Source organism: Orcinus orca, chromosome 6 (assembly GCF_937001465.1).
Source record: "Orcinus orca chromosome 6, mOrcOrc1.1, whole genome shotgun sequence".
NCBI classification, from domain to species: Eukaryota; Metazoa; Chordata; class Mammalia; order Artiodactyla; family Delphinidae; genus Orcinus; species Orcinus orca.
Window position 1 is genome coordinate 89868112 of NC_064564.1, and position 21447 is coordinate 89889558.

The 21447-nt window shown below is 38.5% G+C and overlaps 1 protein-coding gene and 1 pseudogene across 1 annotated transcript in view; both read left to right on the top strand.

Moving 5' to 3' along the window:
* Positions 1–21447, top strand: part of PLPPR1 (phospholipid phosphatase related 1) — a 265947-nt gene that overhangs the window by 55093 nt on the left and 189407 nt on the right. The gene's annotated exons all lie outside the window — the stretch shown is intronic.
* LOC117201935 (uncharacterized) lies at positions 7372–7490 on the top strand (annotated as a pseudogene).

Below are 21447 nucleotides of genomic sequence, written 5' to 3' on the forward strand. Positions count from 1 at the left end.
CCTAGATGATCACCTGTACTTGGCAGGTAAGTTACCACATATGTTAATGACTCTAAAATCTGTATCTCTAATCTAGAACTCTTTTTTGATTCTCCAGACTGACACATTTACCTGGCATCAGTATTGCAGAAACCCCACAATCAGTGTGTTCAAAAGTGAATCAACATTTATCTCCTTAACCTCTTCCTCCTCTTCCTATGTTCCCTAGTGGAAGCACCATTCCACAATGTTGTAAAGACAGAATCTTGGCATCATCCTGGATCTTTCCTCTCTGTCACTGTGTTAGTTTCATATTGCTGCTATAATAAATTACCACAAATTTAGTGCTTAAATCATACAAATTTAGTATCTTACAGTTCTGGAGGTCAGAAGACCAAAATGACTCTCACTGAGCTAAAATCAAGATGTCGGCAGGCCAGCATTTCTTCTGAAGACTCTGTGGGAGAATCTATTTCCTTGCTTTTTCCAGCATCTAGAGGCTACCACTATTTTTTGGCTCGTGGCCTCCTTCCTCCATCTTCAAAGCCAGCAAGGTCAGTCCTCACACTGCCATCTCTGGTTCTCTTTCTTCTGCCCCCTCTTCCACTTTAAGGACCCTTGTGATTCCACTGGACCTACCAGGATAATCTAGGATAATCTCCAAGTTTAAGGTCATCTGATTAGCAGCCTCATTCTATCTGCAACCTCAATTCCCCTTTGCCATATAGCCTAACATATTCATAGGTTCCAGGGACATCTTTGGGGGGCTGTGATACTGCCTACCACACCTTACTTAGATAATCAAACACTAGGTCTAATAACTTCTGCCTCCTAAATATGTCTCAATCCCATCCAATTCCCTTTTCCTCATTTGTCTCCAAAATAATTCAGATCTCATCAACTGTCACCTCAATTATGCTAATAGTTTCCTAACTGGCCTCCCAGTGTTTGGCTTTCTCTTTCCCAATCCATTCTACACGACCCTTTCCCTCAGGATGTGGGCTATACTTCTTAACATGGAGTATGGGTCCCTTCACGATATATCCCTTGCTTACAACCTCACCACCATCTCTTGCTAGTATCTCCTTGTACCTTTTATTTTAGCTACTTCTGAACTTCTGTCATGTTCTTCCAACGCAAGGTACTCTCTCTTACCTCCAGGCCTGCATACCTGCTCCTTAAAACTGCAATAAGTTGTGTTTCAGTTTTCACTTTGCTAAAGTCTACTTTATTTCTCTTTCAGGACTCACTTAAAATATCCCTTCCTTTAGGAAGTCTTTTGCTATTCCCCATCCTCCGGAAGTTATGTGTCCCTACTTCCCTATATCAGCACTTACTATTTTTGCATTGTAAGCATCATATCTGTCTTGCTTATCATCCCTGGTGTATTTTTAGTGCCTAGCTGGTGCCTGACATATATTAAATTCTCAATATAAATTTGTTGAGTTAGAGAAAAAAATCAGTATGGTCCTTTATCAAATAAAGTGGCCTTGCTTGGTTCAGCCCTGCCTACCTCTTGAAATTCATCCTGCCTGTCTCTCACTCTTCCTTTCTGTGATCCATGCACACTGGCCTCTCAGTGCTGCCAAGGGCGCCTGCTCCATCATGCTGTAGGAACATTGCCTATGTTGTACCTTCTCCGTGGAATGAATTCCTGTGCCCATACCTCTCCTGCAGATCTCAGCCCAGGGATCACTTCTTCAGGGAAATTTTTCTTGACTGTCCCCTTTTATAGACTAAATGTTTGTGCAGCCTCCCCATTCGTATGTTGAAACATTAAACTGTGGAGATCGGGCCTTTGGGCGGTAATTAGATTTTGATGAGGTCATAAGCGTGGGCCCCATGATGGGATTAGTGTCCTTATGAGAAGAGGAAGAGACTAGAGCTGTCTTTCTCTCTTCATATGAAGACACAGTGAGAAGGCAGCCATCTGCACCCAGGAAGAGGCTCTTCATCAGACGCTGAATTGGCTGGTACTTTGATCTTGGACTCCCAGCCTCCAGAACTGTGAGAAAATGTCTGTTGTCTATGGTATTAAGCCCCACAGTCTATGGTATTTTGTTATGGTTTACAGCAGTCTGAGCTGACTAAGACACACCCCATCCCCTTTCCCAGTCAAGCTCTCTTGTTATATATTCTTCAAAAACACTTATGTTAGAGCAATTATCTCAGTATTTATGCATTCATTAGAGGGGATATTTAATTAATGTTCGTCTCACTAACAGACTAGGTTCCATAAGAACAGGAACTATCTATTTTGACTTACCATTTTATTCCCATTCAGCCACCAATAAATATTTGTTGGATAAAAAAAAAGCAATGAATGAATCCTTTTATCCTCTGAGTTTCTCCCTTTTTCTCTCCCTTACTCCTTTTCTCTACTCTTCACTGTGCTAGCTAGGGCAACTTATCATAAACACGTGAGCACAAAGTGTTTCTTTGTCTACATTAGAATAGCTATATAAGACTCGTGAGGTTGTCTGGACCAATCTCCATACCAGGCAGAAGTTCATTCCCCCAGCCTGAGGCTTGGGCTGATAACTTATGAACTTTCTCCGTTGCTGGCAGCTCATGACATTTCAATTTGTTATATTTTTCAACAGTTCTGATTGTTTGAAAACTCTCCATTTACCAAACCAACAACCATCTTCTTAAATTCCTCCCATTTATCCCATTTCAGCCCTCTGCAGCAATAAATGATAAAGTTATTCTCTCTTCTACGTGACTCCCTTCATATTTTTAAAGGCAGGTATTAGGGACTCTCTTCCGTTGCCCAAGACTCTTGTCTAGGTTCTATTCCTTTCAACCATTGCCATTCTGTTCGTGTTTGGTGGCTCTTCTCTTACTTCTTTCCCTACCTCCTTCCTTCTCCCACCCTTACTTCCTTCTTCCCATTTTTCCTTTCCTCTTCCCTTGCTCCCCATTCCCTCCTCTCCTTTTCTATTTTCTTTCTTTCCTTCCTTTCTCCTGTTTCCTCTTCTCCTTGTCCTTTTGTTTCCCTCTGCACTTCCCTTCCCTCCTCCCTTTCCCTACTTCATTTCTCAAATAATATAAAGCAACAAGGTGATCTCTAGTTCTCATTTTTCTCTTAAAGATCAGACCTACCCTGATCATCACAGTGGACAGGGAAGGAAGGAGAGAGGGACATCCCCAGCTGTGGGTTATTTTGATAAGAGTGACAGTTGTGCTTTCATCCAAACTGTGGATGAAAATGTTGAACAGGATTGAGCTATGTACAGAAACCTGGGAATCCTACTAAAACTTCCCTTCAAGTTAATCCTGATCCATTAATTAACACTCTCAGTTATTAATATGCTGTCACCAAAGCCATGTGGAAAATGTGACTGATAATGTAATCACCAGGAAATCTTGAAAGCTAGATTTAATATGTCAGAGAAATCCATTCATTCATTTATTCACTCAATTGAGTGCCCACTTCATATGTAGCCCTGACATTTTAAACTGAATATTTTGGTAATGGCAACTATAATAGAGCTTTGAAATTTCAGAATGTCAAGCTTCTGTCCACCCAGAAGTCATGTAATGAGTTTCTTGTCTGTTTGGATACATTCAGAAAATATACCATAGTCACTGATCAATTTTGTATTTGATCCTGGGTCCTTCTGCTTTAACTTTAGAATTTCCATTCATCGACTCATCTGACATGTACGTGCATTGCTGTGGTGGGTGCTTCCATCTTCTTGGCTAACTGAAATGGGTCTTGTGACTGTCTCTTTTCATTAGGTCAGCTATGCCGCTTTAGCATCCCAGAAGAAGCAGTCAGGGCTCTAGAGTGCATGAATGATTGGAATCTGTGAATCATTGTCAGGGTTCCTAGATCTTTTACCGAGGGGGTGGCCCTGAACAAGTGCCAGATATCAGCGCAGATCAGTTCCCAGCTGCACTGGGATACTTTACTTAAAACTACGGTTTTTCCGTAAGTGTGATAAGGACATGTTTCCTTTCTTTCCAGCCCCCTGTTCAAGTGATCATCAAATCTTGTCATTTTTTTCCCTACCTCTTAACTCTCTTTGGTGTTTGTCCTCCCATCTCCATCCTTCTTGCTACTACTTTATCCAGATCATCATCATCTTCCATCTGAATTGCAGCCAGAATATTCTAGCAGGGCTCCCTTCTTCCTGCCTTGCCTTCCTCCTGATAGCGTTCACACTGTAGCAAGAGCGATGTTTCTAAAACATAAATCAACTCAAGTCATTCTCCTGCTCAAAAACCTTCAGGGGCCTCCCCGGTGGCGCAGTGGTTGAGAGTCCGCCTAATGATGCAGGGGACACGGGTTCGTGCCCCGGTCCGGGAAGATCCCACATGCCGCGGAGTGGCTGGGCCCGTGAGCCATGGCCGCTGAGCCTGCGCGTTCGGAGCCTGTGCTCCGCAACGGGAGAGGCCACAACAGTGAGAGGCCCGCATACCACCAAAAAAAAAAAAAAAAAAACCTTCAGTAGCTCCCTACTGCCTACAGATTTAGGCCTAATCTCTTATCAAGACATTCAAGGCCATTTGTGATTTGGTTCTAACCTTCCTCTGTTGCCTGACCTTTCCCCATTCTCTGTATAGTTCCTTTGGCTCCCTCCATTTCCTTGAATGTATTACCTTTGCACTTGCTGGTGTTCTGTCTGAATACCCTACTTTCTCCGTCTTCTTGCTGACTACCCAAGAGTCCATGCAAACACATCAGAGATGCTCCCTGCGAAACCCCTGCCTCACCAGACCCAGGCAGAATTGGACATTCCTTCCTTTTGTTTCTATGTTTCTTTAAATTAGGTTATTAACAGATTATTTCTCTCTTGAGGTAAGGGGTTATGGTTTTATTTTGTCTATCCCTAACAACTGAAACATAGCAGGTGCATACTGTATATTTGTTGAGTTAATTCATAAATACCATCACACTAGAAAACACTTATGTGGTCCTTATTCTGGATCAGGCACTGTTCTAAGCACTCTGTACATGTTACCTATTTAAGGAGTGAATGTGTACAGCCTGGCGGCCTTTTTGGTTAATATGCACTGCCTTATGACTTAAATGTCACAGAAATGTGAAACCCACGCTAGCAGCCCTTCTGTCACCAATTTGGACCCCCATTTCCTTGCTTCTACTTTTCTCAGCTCACTAGTGACATCCCTGCATGCTTCAGTCTATCTCAGTTCTAGAAACAATCTGCTCTTAAGGCAGGAAGCTTCAAGAAGCCCCAGTCCTCCTCCCCAACGAGTGGTAGTGTCAGGCCCAAGCAGTGACTACAAGTTCCAAGCCATGCTGTCAGTGGCTTTGCAGCTCATCTGACTCAGAGTGTGGTATCTGAACAGTGACCCTATAATCCGTGTTTATCAAGCTCTCTATTCCTTTCTCAGACCTTGAAACTGTCCATCCTAGAATTGTCCCCTTGTACCCAGTTTTCTAACTTCAATATTCCCTCGTCCTCTATTCCTCAGGTGCCTCAATCAGTGGGACTAAACTTCTGACTTAGTCACTATTCCAAGGGACTTAGTCATTAAATGACTTTCTCAAGATCACGTAGCCAGTAAGTGGTAGAACCAAGATTCAAATTAGTAACATTCTGATTCCAAACATAAAATAGCCTTTTCTCTGTAAATTGGAGGAAGAAACACTTGGGACAAGCACAGAAGTGTTTCTGGGCCACTAAAGGAGGTTGAGTTCATGCTAAGTGCTCAATGAATACTCCCTGTTTTGGATGTTGATCTAGTGTCACTGCATAAGCCTCTCTTATTGATTGCGGCCAAGGCAATGATAAAATTATGAAGTGGAACCAATCAAAAGCTTCTCTGAACTCGGAAAGCCCTGTAGGTATATAACTGGGGGTTGCCAAAGGTGACAGAAGATGTGGTTAAAAGCACATTCAAACCCAGTGAAAGGCTGACAGTTGCTGGAGCAACTTTCCCCAAGTAGGTGAGGGTATTTGAGTGTGGGGAACAGGTATGAATTCCGTGTTAGCAATGGTGAGCTTGAGCTACCCTGAGATCACAGAAACTGTGAGGAAGCTGATGAGCCAGGAGAGTCTACAAAGGGAGAGACACAGCAACAGCGTCAGGAGAGGGGGCAGGTGCCACAGGAGACCAAGGCAAGGGGAACCTTTCTAAAGAAGATACCATCCTCAAGATGGGAAATGGCCAGAGCAGAATATAACCCTTCATCTGTAGCAGGGGTTGGTTAGCAGTGCATACGGGCTGGGCAAGGCAGTTTCTGAATGAGTGAGCATACAACTGAATGGTCCCATGGACGTGAAAGTGAGCACGTGTGATCTGAATAAGCCCCTTTAATATCAGAATGGGCTTGTGAAACATCTGTGTGCGTTGTGAAACATGTATGAACATGTGTAAGGTCTGAGTGAACATGTATTGATGTATTATCTGAAAAAGGGTAGGTGGCATCTAAATAAACACGTGAGTGTGGAAGATCAAAGTGAATAGTTTAACATATGTAAGATTTAGGTAAGCATTTTTAACAACACAGCAAACGTGTATCATCTCAGTGAGCATGTGTAGTGTCTGATGAGGGTTTGTGATGTCTCAGGTGTGACTTTCTGAATAAGCATGAGCACGATCTGAATATCAGTGTGTAATGTTTGAGCTATTTACTATCTAAATGAATCTGTTTTTAAAACAACTAACGTGTAACATTTTAGTGAACGTGTGTGTCACCTGTGTTAGTAGAACATATGAATGAGGATGTGTAACATCTCAGTTGGTGGGTCTCAAACTTGAGCGTGTGCCAGAATCACCTACAGGACTTGTTAAGCACACATTGCTGGGAACTCTTCCCCAGAGTTTCTGAATCAGAAGGTCTGGGGTTGGGCCCAAGAATATGCGTTCAGATGATCCTGGTGCTGCTGGTCTGGGAACCACATTTTGAGAACTACTGTTTCAAGTATGAGTGATACCTATGTGTGGCATTTCAGTGAGCTGATTAACAGCTACATGGGCACATGGCAGATCTAAGTGAACACAGGTAACGTTTAAGGGACATATGTATCACCTGAGCAAACACTGTGAAAGCTATACAAGCCCATGTAACATTGGAATGATGTGTGAGGAACATAAGTGAACCTCCGTATGTTTGCAAAAACATCTGAATAAGCATGTATAAATATGAGGACACATGGAATATCTGAATGAGTTTGAGTACCATCCGAGTAGATATATCTAGATGGTGTGTATGTGTTTTACATCTGAAGGCACTCATTGTCTATATGACTAGACAGACATCTGTACAAATAATTACCATGCATCCTGGAAAATGCAGCAATGAGTGTCCAGGGAATAAAGATGCGCAAGAAACAATAGCTACACTAGGAGCAGAAGCTACTAGAGGAGAACGGAGGTGGAAGATGACCTGTGAGGTCTGTTTTAAACGCTGATTAGGTCTATAGCTATACCACCCTGAATGTGCTGCTTCTCATCTGATCTTAGAAGCTAAGCAGGGTCGGGCTTGGCTAGTATTTGGATAGGAGACCAACTGGGAATACCCAGTGCTGTAAGCTTTTTTTTTTTTTTTTTTAAAGCTGGTTAGGAATTCTCTAGAATGACAGGAGGAGGTAGGTGGGGAAAGTCTTTCTGTAAGAGAGCACAGCATAAGCAAAGGCATAACACAGAATAGCTTGGTGTGTTTGGGGAACCAAAAGTGGTTTGGGATTTTGAGAATAAAATATGATGTGGGAGCAGGGGCTGAGGCTAGAGGGTTCCCAATGGATCAGATCATGGAGATCCTTGTGAGCCATGATATAGAATATGGTGTTTTTTCCCCCCAGTAAATGATACAAAATCAATGAATTGGTTTTAGGCAGGGGATTAGTGTGATGGGTTTATGTTCAGAAATATCACTCTGGAGTGTGAATGGAAGATAGATTGGGAATGGAGCAGGAAGTCTACTGCAACATCTGTTATATTTATGACAGATGATGAGGTCTTAAGCTATAAAAAATGCAGTGGAAAATAAGGGACAAAATTAGGATCTATTTTAGGAGATAAAAGTCCACAGGACTTGTGGACCTGGTGGGTCACAAAATTAGGATCTATTTTAGGAGGTAAAAGTCCACAGGACTTGTGGACCTGGTGGGTCATGAGTCTCAGGTGGAAAGAATGGGAGAGACAGGGAATATGGGAGAATGGATTGGAGAGAATCATATATTTAGTATTAGATACCGTCAATTTAGGTGCTTCTTCGACATTCAGAAAGGGATGTTGTACACTTGGGTCTGGAGCTCAGGGGACAGTCCAGGCCAAAGACAGAAATTTGGAAATGATTAGTTAGTGATAACTACACTCATGGGAATGGCCAGACGTTGGTGAGAAGAGTAAAGAGCAAAGAGGCCAAAGATGGGGAAACCTAGGATCATCAACATTTGAGGGGTAGGCAAATGAAGACTCAAGTAAAAGGAAATTAGGTGGAATGTTAGAAAGATAGAGGCATGCAGAATCATGTGACCTCGTGAAACATTGAGTTCCTTTAAAAGTTGGGGGAAATCCATTTTCATTTAAATGATTTGCAGATGGTTCTGGATTGAGAGTTGGCGGTTCAAGAGGGAGTCCCGCGTTCCATCCTGGCTGTGCTACTAGGTACTTTTGTGGCCTTGGTTCATTAATTTGAGTCTCTGGGCCTCAGTTTTAAAATATGAAAAATGATAAGGCAATCTTGACTGTGAGAGAACAAGAGCTTGGTAGTTTCTGTTTTGCCTGTGAACGAGAGTTTAAAGACTGTCCTTGGAACTCTTGTTAACAAGGGCAAGTTCTGGAGTTGTTCAGTCCTGGGTTAAAATCCTGAAGGCATTCATTTCCCAGTTCTTTGACCCTGGGTAAATTACTTAATCCCTCTAAGCCTCAATTTCCTATACAATAAGTCAAACAGTAGTGGGTTGTTTTTGTGTGAGTATTTAAAGAGACAAGCCACATAAACTGCTTAGCACAATGCCTGGTACAGAGTGAGTGATCAAACAAACAAACCCATCAACAGCAGCAACAAAACCCACGAATTCATGATGATGGAGGAAGTTAAATTAGATCATCCTGAAGTCTTTTCCAGCCCAACACTCTTGTGCTTGTTTCTCTTTTTGTCTGTGATCCTGGGGTGAGACACTCAGTAGACATTTATGACCTAAATATTGACTAGGAAGAAGGATTTGGTTTCTGATTTCTGACATATATTACACAGTCAAGAAAAAATAATTCCGATGGAAAAAAAACTAACATAAAATGCAAATACACTAAAAAAAAAAAAATATGGCTCGCCAGACAGTGCCCCTCCTCCTCTCCCCATCAGAGATCTGAGGATCCTGTGCTACACTGAGTCCAAAGAGCATCTTCCACTAATGACCCGTAATAAATTGTTTCCTTGATGCATTCACTGGGACGGGTGATTATTTGTTTCTCAAAATATAGCAGTAAAATAAGAAGGAGTCATGGGCTTGGGGAAAATGTGGTGGCTAATTTATCCTCTTCCTTTTTTTTTTTTTAACATCTTTATTGGAGTATAATTGCTTTACATTGTTGTGTTAGTTTGTGCTGTATAACAAAGTGAATCAGCTGTATGTATACATATATCCCCATATCCCCACCCTCTTGTGTCTCCCTCCCACTCTCCCTATCCCACCCCTCTAGGTGGTCACAAAGCACCGAGCTGATCTCCCTGTACTATGCAGCTGCTTCCCACTAGCTATCTATTTTACATTTGGTAGTGTATATATATCCATGCCACTCTCTCACTTCGTCCCAGCTAACCCTTCCCCCTCGCCGTGTCCTCAAGTCCATTCTCTACATCTGCGTCTTTATTCCTGTCCTGCCCCTAGGTTCATCAGAACCATTTTTTAAATTAGATTCCATATATATGTGTTTTTATTTTTCTCTTTCTGACTTACTTCACTCTGTATGACAGACTCTAGGTCCATCCACCTCACTACAAATAACTCAATTTCGTTTCTTCTTATGGCTGAGTAATATTCCATTGTGTATATGTGCCACATCTTCTTTATCCATTCATCTGTGGATGGACATCTAGGTTGCTTCCATGTCCTGGCTATTGTAAATAGTGCTGCAGTGAACATTGTGGTACATGACTCTTTGAATTATGGTTTTCTCAGGCTGTATGCCCAGTAGTGGGATTGCTGGGTCATATGGTAGTTCTATTTTTAGTCTTTTAAGGAACCTCCATACTGTTCTCCATAGTGGCTGTATCAATTTACATTCCCACCAACAGTGCAAGAGGGTTCCCTTTTCTCCACACCCTCTCCAGCATTTATTGTTTCTAGATTTTTTGATGATGGCCATTCTGACCCGTGTGAAGTGGTACCTCATTGTAGTTTTGACTTGCATTTCTCTAATAATTAGTGATGTTGAGCATCCTTTCCTGTGTTTGTTGGCAATCTGTATATCTGCTTTGGAGAAATGTCTATTTAGGTCTTCTGCCCATTTTTGGATCGGGTTGTTTGTTTTCTTGATATTAAGCTGCACGAGCTGCTTGTAAATTTTGAAGATTAATCCTCTGTCAGTTGCTTCATTTGCAAATGTTTTCTCCCATTCTGAGGGTTGTCTTTTTATCTTGTGTATGGTTTCCTTTGCTGTGCAAAAGCTTCTAAGTTACATTAGGTCCCATTTATTTGTTTTTATTTCCATTTCTCTAGGATGTGGGTCAAAAAGGATCTTGCTGTGATTTATGTCAAAGAGTGTTCTGACTATGTTTTCCTCTGAGAGTTTTATAGTGTCCGGTCTTACATTTAGGTCTTTAATCCATTTTGAATTATTTTAGTGTATGGTGTTAGGAAGTGTTCTAATTTCATTCTTTTCCATGTAGCTGTCCAGTTTTCCCAGCATCACTTATTGAACAGGCTATCTTTTCTCCATTGTATATTCTTGCCTCCTTTATCAAAGATAAGGTAACCATATGTGTGTGGGTTTATCTCTGGACTTTCTATCCTGTTCCATTGATCTATATTTCTGTTTTTGTACCAGTACCATACTGTCTTGATTACTGTAGCTTTGTAGTACAGTCTGAAGTCCAGGAGCTTTATTCCTCCAGCTCCGTTTTTCTTTCTCAAGGTTGCTTTGGCTATTTGGAGTTTTTAGTGTTTCCATACAAATTGTGAAATTTTTTGTTCTACTTATGTGAAAAATGCCATTGGTATTTTGATAGGGATTGCATTGAATCTGTAGATTGCTTTGGGTAGTAGAGTCATTTTCACAATGTTGATTCTTCCAATCCAAGAACATGGTATATCTCTCCATCTGTTTGTATCATCTTTAATTTCTTTCATCAGTGTCTTATAGTTTTTTGAGTACAGGTCTTTTATCTCCTTAGGTAGGTTTATTCCTAGGTGTTTTATTCTTTTTGTTGCAGTGGTAAATGGGAGTGTTTCCTCAATTTCTCTTTCAGGATTTTCATCATTAGTGTATAGGAATGCAAGAGATGTCTGTGCATTAATTTTGTATCCTGCTATTTTACCAAATTCATTGACTAACTCTAGTAGTTTTCTGGTAGCATCTTTAGGATTCTCTATGAATAGTATCATGTCATCTGCAAACAGTGACAGCTTTACTTCTTCTTTTCCATTTTGGATTCCTTTTATTTCTTTTTCTTCTCTGATTTCTGTGGCTAAAAATTCCAAAACTATGTTGAATAATAGTGGTGAGAATAGTCATCCTTGTCTTGTTCCTGATTTTAGAGGAAATGGTTTCAGTTTTTCACCATTAAGAATGATGTTGGCTGTGGCTTTGTCATATATGGTCTTTATTATGTTGAGGTAGGTCCCCTCTATGCCTACTTTCTGGAGGTTTTTTATCATAAATCGGTGTTGAATTTTGTTGAAAGCTTTTTCTGCATCTATTGAGATGATCATATGGTTTTTATTCTTCAATTTGTTAATATTGTGTATCGCATTGATTGATTTGCATATATTGAAGAATCCTTGCATTCCTGGGATAAGCCCCACTTGATCATGTATGATCCTTTTAATGTGCTGTTGGATTCTGTTTGCTAGTATTGTGTTGTATTCCTCTTCCTTTTATCACACCTGGTCAGAGTGTCTCATTACTTCCTTTATGAGAGTCACATGGTTGGCATTTTTTCGTATGTACATTATCTAGAAAAATGTGAGATGGACAAAAAATGGGTTATTAACATGGATCCCCGACTAAATTTAGGACCCAGCAAGGTGGAAAGATAAAGAAGTCTGACTCAAAGTCTGTGGCGCAGGGAAATTGAGAAGATGAGATCTCACCTTTGTGGTGACAGTGTCTATTTTGCAATGCAAAACCATCCTCACCTCCATGAAAAGGGAGGCTAAAGTGACCAAGTGGATTAAAGGCTGCACCCAGGAAAGAAGTAAGAGTTGGGTTTTACCTTCTGCTCATTTTATTTTTCTTTGTAAAAAAACCTAGAATTTCATTTCAAGGTATTATTTGAGTTGCTTGCCTCTGTCTACGTCCTCCACCCTAATTCCTCACACTTTGCCCTGCTTACCTGCTTGAAATACAACCTCATTGCTCTCAAACCCTGAAAACACTATAATTATTATGTAAATGTATTTTAGAACACACATTTTTATATGCTAGCATTTAGGAAATTTTAAGGAACTATAGTCTGATAATATATGGGATAGACTTAAAGACAGTTTGTCAGAGGTAATTTACTCTTTGTTCTGTCTGTGTGTGTGTGTGTGTGTGTGTGTCTGTGTGTGTCTGTGTGTGTGTGTGTCTGCGTTTAGTTTTGATCATAGTTCACATTTATTGAGCATTTTGAATCCCGGTGCTTTTCCAAGTTCTTTATCATTTAATCCTCACAGTTAGGACCCACTATTTTTTTTACATCTTTATTGGAGTATAATTGCTTTACAATGTTGTGTTAGTTTCTGCTGTATAACAAAGTGAATCAGCCGTATGTGTATATATATCCCCATATCCCCTCCCTCTTGCACCTCCCTCCCACCCTTCCTATCCCACCCTAGTTCTTAGGTGGTCACAAAGCACCGAGCTGATCGCCCTGTGCTATGCGGCTGCTTCCCACTAGCTATCTATTTTATGTTTGGTAGTGTATATGTGTCCATGCCACTCTCTCACTTTGTCCCAGCTTACCCTTCCCCTGCCCCCGTGTCCTCAAGTCCATTCTCTATGTAGGACCCCATTCTTAAGACTCCTTGGATAATGTTAGAGCCCACAATTAGGACAATTATTTCCCCCATTCTGTAGTTGAGAGAACTGAGGTTAGTGATGCAAAGTTATTCACCCAAAGTCACAGAGCTAGATAGCGGTGGAGTAGGATTTGAACACAGGTCTGCCTGATTCCCAAACCCACTCTTTGAGCCACTGCACAGTACTTGTGTTTACACAAAAGCATATGCAAGTAAATTAAACCTTAAGAAATGTACATTCTTTTACCCATTGCTGCTTGTGTTTTGCTTAGCTTGCTGCAGCCACTTTGTACATTCCTTTATTATAATACTTACTGCTTTATATTATAATTAGTTTATGTTTCTTTCATTCTTTACTGGTGGTTCTTGACTTTTCTTGTGTGGTAAGAGATGGTAGTGGCAGTCATGAACCCCTTTGAGGACTTATCAACGTTAGGAACTCTCTCAAGTAAAATGTGTGTGCATTTAGACTGGGTTAATGCTCTAGTGATTACTTATGTAACATTATATATTTCCCCCATCAAAATATAATTTGAATGTTCTTAGATTTTCCAGACCTATGAGATCACTCTTTTATTTAGTATCTCAATACTAAATACTTCATAAAGGAAATCTAGTCCCCTTCTGAAAACATCTGAGTGTTTGCTGTAAATGCTTCTGAGTTTTTGTTGTCATATGTCACCTCTGGGTCCAGCTGCATGGAGCTCCAGAACCAGCTTTGGAGAATGGTTGACACGCTTAGTAAGGACCTGAGGATAGCTTGAGGTAATTTAAGAAGGGACAAAAAGGGAAAACTAATAGTTGGGCATCAGACACAACTCTTCCTCAAATTTCTTATTGGCTACTTTACCTGATATATGGCCATCTTGTTGAGTAAACAGTATAAACGGATGAATGAAAGAATAAATCTATAGACCCTTTAGATGTTAATGAACTGGGTAGTTCCAACAAACCCTTACACAAGACTGTAAGGTCCTTAAGGGCAAAGATTTTTTCTACATTCTTCACCACTTTATACCCATAAACTGATGCTCAAAAACTATTTGTTAAATATATTAATAGAATAAATTCACGAACCCACATACACTGGTACACTAAAGAGAAGATTAGCTCCTCTTTTTTAAACTTCTTCCTTTAAAACCAGGCTAGAAGCCCTTAAAAGAATGTTTCCAAATACAAGAGCATTATTCCTCCCAAAGAGAATTCTGCCATCACCTCTTTAATGCTGTTTATAGAATACCACTCTTTCCCACTTACCACATTTCTAGTTATTCTATCTTTTCCATAGACTATAAACTTATAAACTTGATGAGGGTAGGAACCACTTTTATCTGTATACCATTGTATTTCCAGGTTTTAGATGGAGATAATAAATATTTGTTGAGGGAGACTTATTGCATCAATGAATGGATGATTAAATCAACCAGTTGATCCGTCCATGAACCATGGGTTTGCTTAGATTGTAAACATCTTGCAAAGGTTTATTCCATTTTGTATTCCTGACCTATACCATAGAATCTGGCACAGAGTAAGTGTTCGATAGATGCTTGTTGAATGAAATAAACACATGCATAAATGACAGTCTTGGATAAGTAGTGTGATTTGATAATTTATTGTCCAACTTGGGACTCTTTGTTCCTGAAGGCGGGCACCATTTGTAGTTATGCCAGGATATCAGGCATAGACCAGAACTTCCCAGACACACTGGGAAATTTGGTCACCCTATGGATCAAGATGATACAAACAAAGTAGATTTTTGTTTAGGGAAAATAAAAGCCAATTCATTGCAATGCAGTTCCCCTGAACATTTTTTAAATACCACCCCACGCCATAAATTAACTCTAAATAATTAAGCTACACACATTATTTACTTTGGAAGTCCCAAGATCCTTCCTAACTCCAAGAGGTCCTAAAAACTGGAGGGCAGGCTCAAAACATCCCAGAGAGCAATTGGGCATTTGCCTGCCGGCTGGAGGGGTAAATTGTTGTAATGATTTGCATTTTTGCTTTTTTAACCTATGGAAAGAGAATAAACATTTCCCTGGGAATACTGCTCTCCTAACCCTCTTGCTTACCGCAAATGTTCCCAGCCTGCTTTGGTCTGAAGTTTCTTCCTAAGGCATCTCTGGATCGTAGTGCAGCCTTCACTTCTATCCACTTTAGATTAGATCCATTTAGGTAGCTCAGGCTAGAACTAGCTAGTCTCCAGAGCCTGTGGTGTTGGGAATGAACTGGGGCTACAATTGCATTTATGGGCTTCATCTCCTGTTTGTGGATTGCAGAATCCTCTGGTCAAACTAACTTTCAGGCAGCGTGAAAGAGTGACTTTAGAGTTAGAAGAAAAGGCTGTGGGCTAAAGTCATACTCTGCTCTTCAGATGTCTGTGTGAACCTGAGGAATTCATATAACCTTTCTGAGCCACTTTTTACTCATATGAAAAGAGGTTATGTTGTGAAGGTTACAATATTAAGGGAACCTTAATGTGAAGGTGCTTTATAAACTGTAAGGGACAGTACAGAAACTGTGAAGGCCTAAACAGATAAACATCTTGTAGCTGCTCTGGACATCATCAGTGATAACATTAGGATGCTGCCAGGTTCTACACTACTGTTTGTCCTTCTCTTTAGAAAACAGTTAATAATGTCAGTGAAGTCCGATAAGTTAATTTTGCCTATTTTTTAACTTGACATTAATGAAATTATATTGTACATATTCTTGGATTTTATTTCTTCTTACTGTAATATTCCTGTAATTTAATTATATTTCATATTGCTCTGTATGGCCAAAATTCACCCATCTTCATACTATTAAGTATTTCATGGCTTTGTTTTCTTTTTTGTTATTGTTATTACACACAGTAGTCCTATGAACATTCTTTTACTTGTGTCCTTGTGTGAAAGTGCAAGAATTTAAGGGAAAATTTTGAGTTATAAATAATTCACATCTTTAGTTTTACTAGGTTATGTCTAATTATTTTCTTCATGGGTAAAATAAACTGAAATACCACTAGGAGCATGTGAATTTTCTAATTCCTACATATCCTAGCCAACAATTGATATTGTTCAACTTTTAAATATTTGCTAATCTGGTGGTTATAAATGGTACTGTATTATGGTTTCAATTTATATTTTCCTGATTACAAAGAGTGTAATTATTATTTAATGCATTTATCCACTATTTGGATTCCCTACTCTGAAGTACCTAGTCACATCTTCTGCCTATTTTTCTACTTGATTGTCTTTTTGTTATTGATTTGTTGGTATTCTTTATATATTGGGGGCACTAATGAATTGTTAGTTATATGTGTGGCAAATATCTTCTCTCAACTTGTGGTTTGAGTTTCAGCGCATTTTTAAAAAATTTTTATGTTGGAAGAAGTTTTTTTTTCCCCTCCGTGTGATCAGAGTTAACTATTTCTTTTAATTGTCAACCCATTTGTGTCATATTTAAGAAAACATATACTGCCTTGGCTCATAAAATAGTCTCCTGTATTGTCCTCTAAAAGCTGTAGAATTTTGCCTTTTGCATTTAAGTCTTAAATCTACTTGGAATTAATTATGGTGTATGATATGAGATGGGACAAATTTAATTTAATTTTTCCTATGGATAACTAGTCCAAATGCCTGTTTTATGGAAAGGCCATTCTTTTCTATAGATTTTCAGTGCAGGCTCAGATTTCCATGTATCTGTGGGTCTGTATTTCCAAATACCATTTTAAAAAGAGAAACAGAATCATCCTCATTGAAGCTCTCATTTACTGAGAGCTTAGTTTGGGCTAGCAACTCTGCTAAAAGCTGTTTATATGCATTGTTTTCTTTGCCCTTCAAATAATCCTGTTGCTATTGGTGGGCACTATTCGTTTTATCCCCATTTTACTGATGAGTAAACTGAATATCATACATGAATTATATAAATTAAGTAATCAGCTTTTCCTGCTAAGGAGTAGAGACTAGCAATGAACCTATATTAAAGACTTGTTTATTTTGCAAGGCACCATTTTGGTTTGAGAAACCAGAATGTATCCTTAAAACCCTGAGTTTTCATTTGTTATCTATTGAGAACCTACTGTATAGTGCAGGCAACTCTACTCAGTGCTCTGTGGTGACCTAAATGAGAAGGAAATCCAAAAAAGAGCGGATATATGTATACGTATAGATGATTCACTTTGCTGTACAGTATAAACTAACACAATATTGTAAAGCAACTATACTCCCAAAAGAAAAACAAAAACCCTGAGTTTTTAAAATGCCTTTTTGAAGCTTTAAATTTTATTTCAAATACAGTTGGGAAAATGATGATAAGCACACTTCCAGCTCACCTCTGCTCCTGCCATGCCATCTCAAAAAGCTTTTTATGGAGTCTTTTGCCAGAATCTACTCCTTTTATAAGGGTTAATGCATTCACTCAACTGTGCAAACAGACCATTCTCTGATGTAAATTCATGTAAGGAATGAAGAAAAATTATTTATTGTTAATCACATTTACATTAAATGAATGTGCTTCTTAATGCCTGCAATCGGGTGATCCAGTCAGCTTTATAGGGCTTTACTATTATTTTTAACATAGGTGATGATTAAAAATGTATTTAATGTATTCATTTCAACCTAAGGCTGGTATATTCAATGTAACATATGTCTAAAAACCGCACTGGACACCAGAATTCCTTTATTATAGAAATTCCCCCTGTAGAGGAAATGCCTGATCACTAGGATTGTTTTCTATTTAGAGAGATCTCATCTGTTTATGAAATGACTAAAGTGTGCCCTATTAATAAAATCTGAATGTTCGTATACTTGTGTGCACACACACACACACACACACACACACACAGAGAATTCCTGCCTCTGGTTACGTTATCATGGCTAAGTAACATTTTTTGTACCTTTTATACACCTTACCCCACCCACAAAAACATATAGAATAAAATAAAATCTTAATTGGCCTTTAAATTGGAGATTTGTAATATATGTATAACCTTCCTTTTCAGGAAGGTCAGTTGAATTTTGGGAGAGAGCAAATTCCAGAAGACAAAAGCTTAGAGAAAAATTTCCTGGTTTTGGTATGTTTTTCCTGTTAGATCTTAGTTTGCTGCAGTTTTTTTCTATATTTTTCATTCTGGCATTTTTTAAGTGGGGAGAATCACACAGTCATAACATGTCGGAACTGAATGAGACCTTAGAAATCTTCTCATTCAGAGATCCTCAAAGTATAATTCGTGGATCCACAAGACCTTTGCAAGGGGTCCACGAGGTAAAAATTATTTTCGTAATAATACCAAGATGCTACCTGCATCTTCACTCTCACTAGTGTAAAGTGAGTTTCCCAGAGGCTACGTGGTATGTGTTATCACAACAGATGGAATGTAGACATAGACAAGAGAATCTAGCTGTCTGCCACTTACTAAACATAAAGAAGATTTGCAGCATTGTAGGAGAGCTGCTCTTATAGTTGTTTTCTGTTTTGGAAAATCTAGTTATTTTTCAATAATATGTTTTTATGTTAACCTGCATTGGGTTTATTAATGTTACCCTTGAATTAATAAATAGTTTAAAATTTTCTCAGTTTTAATTACCAACATAGTAAAATTGATTGAAATAACCCACAAAACAAAAGCTCTTTTGGGTCCTTAATAATTTTTAAGAGTGTAATGGGATCCTGAGACAAAAAAAAAAAAGGAAGAAACTTTCATCTACTTTAGCTTAATGCCATCATTTCGCAGTAAAGAAATGGAGACCTAGACTTCCTCAAGGGTGTAGTTGTTGCATTTAAATCAGCATTTTTTCTCATCTCTCTTTTGACATTGCTAATCATTTCTCTTGCAGATATGTATCTGTGGCACTGCCATATGTACTTCTGGTCTGGAGCACAATTATAGCTTCACAGAAAGTATTCAGATATACTCATTGAATCAATGGTTATAATGAACTTTTAGAAATCCTTCTAGTATGTTCTACAAGGGGTATAGGTAGGAGGTTCCTACCCAGAGCACTTGGTGTTGATGTTTTAGCATTTCCACAGAAAGATTAAGTAGTAATCTGCAATCCTACTACCCAGGCATAATCACTGTGAACATTTTTGAGTAATTCTTATTTTTTTAGGTGTGGTTTTGAGAATTTGACTACTACCCTATATTTTAATGAGTTTTAATCATAATTAACTAGCCATATATAATATATATGGTGGTTTATTCGTGACAGCACTTTCAAAGTTACTTTGAAATCTTGGCACACGCAAAAGGCCATTATGTGGAGCTGAGTGACTCTGCTTTGGGGTGGGAAAAGTGGGAAGACTTTGTGTTAAATGATTCTCCCAGCAAAGTATCCCAAACATGTAAACAGTTTGGCCATTGTTAACAGTGCCAAGACACAATAGTTTTTGTTATTGTTTTAAGTTATCATATATAAAAGCAGGAGAATATGAATGTGAAGTGAAGGATATAAATCACAATACAGTTTTTTAGCTAGTTGAAGAACGGCAGGGGCAAGATTTTCCCCAGTCTTCAGAATCCATATGATGATTCACTTGGAATTTAGAATTTGAGGTCCAGATTGAATAAGTGATTGATCTCACTCATAATTAAAGAAATACAAATGAAAATACAACATAAATAATGCAGGATCTTATCTTTCAGGGTAGCAAGGATTAAAAGATTGCATAATAGTGTTGCTAAGAAATGTAAATAAAATAACCATTTAGAAAAGGCAATATGATGATGTCTAGAAAAATTAAAAGACATATATCCATTTACTTAACAAATTCCCTCTATACCGAAACATCTATGTAAGTTTGCAAAATACACGTACAAGGATGGTATATCATTGTTTGTAATGGCAAAAATTAAATGATGGAAATATGCATCAATGGGGACCATTTTTTTAGTAAGTTCTGATATATTCAGGCAACCAAATCTAATGAAATCATTAAAAGGACTGAGGTAGAGATATAGACACTGATCTCCAAGATATCTTGCTAAGATATAGCATGCTTCCATTTGTGTAATGGTGCATTTGTGTAATATGTATAAATTGCATATATCTCTGTGTATGAATATAAAATTTCTGGGAGAATAAATAAGAAATTGTTTGCAGTAGTTACATCTGAAGGGTGGACTGTAGGTCGGGGTCAGGGAAGAAGGTAAAAGAGACTTTTGCTTTTTGATAGATTATGTTCAAGTGTTACTTCTATAATTAAAAACATTTTAATAAAAAGCCTTAAAATTCTTATCTTTTTTGATCCAGCAATACAAATTTAAGGAATTAATCTTATAGAAATAATTATGTATGTATGCAGAGCCCAGGTCCTAAGATGGTCTTTTGGCATTGTTAATAAGTAAAGGACTCGAAGCAATATGTGACCAGTCACAGAAAATGGGTTACATGAATTATAGTGTGTTACTAAAAATGATATTGTGAGAGAATATTTATACTATATTGTTAGATGGGGCCCCTTAAAGTATGTGCAGTATAACTCAGATATCTGGGGTGAGATGTATCAAAACATGACTAGTGCTGGAATAATGATTGATTTTTATTTTCTTTTTTTTAAAAAGAAATCTGTATTTTCTAAGTGCTTAAAAAAAAAACACAACCCAGGTCATTTTAAGAAAATAAAAATAAAGGCTAAGACATTTAGATATTCCTGCTAAGAGTAAATTAATCTCCTCTTAGCATTGTTAGAACATGTGATTCCATATTTTCATAACCCAACTATTTTCTTAGTTTAGTAATGCTACTTACTGCTTGGCTTACATGCAGTGGAATTCCCATATAACTGATGCATTTATAAGACCTGTCTATTCAGCAGTCGGTTCCTTTCATAAAAGTATGTTGGAGTTTGTGTAGTGAAATATTTGAGGGACAGTATTTTCCTGTTGTACCTGTATTTGTGTACCTAAGCTATATTAAATGAGCAATGAGATTCGATATGGTTTGTCAATATTCTGTTGATGATACTCTGGCATTTTATAAATAGATTTTATTATTTTTTTTTTGGTTAGATAGAAAAACTATGAAGCACTGTCATTTACTTTGTGAAAATTCAGATACTAGGTGGTAAACCCTTAATCGCACAGTTAAAAAACTGTACCTTATGACTTTCAGAGTCTCCCTGACCACAGAGTATTGCCAATGCATGAGCTGCTCTCTGCTTGGCTGAACTGAACTGTATCATTTTAAGGCATCTGCCAACCCAACCCACCACTGATAAAGATACATTTAAAGTGCACCTAAATATTAGAAAGTCTTTGTAGTAGAAGAAATGAATAGAATTTATTCTCTCAAGTAATCTTTTAAAATACATACAGCTTTGCTTCAACCTCAGCTCC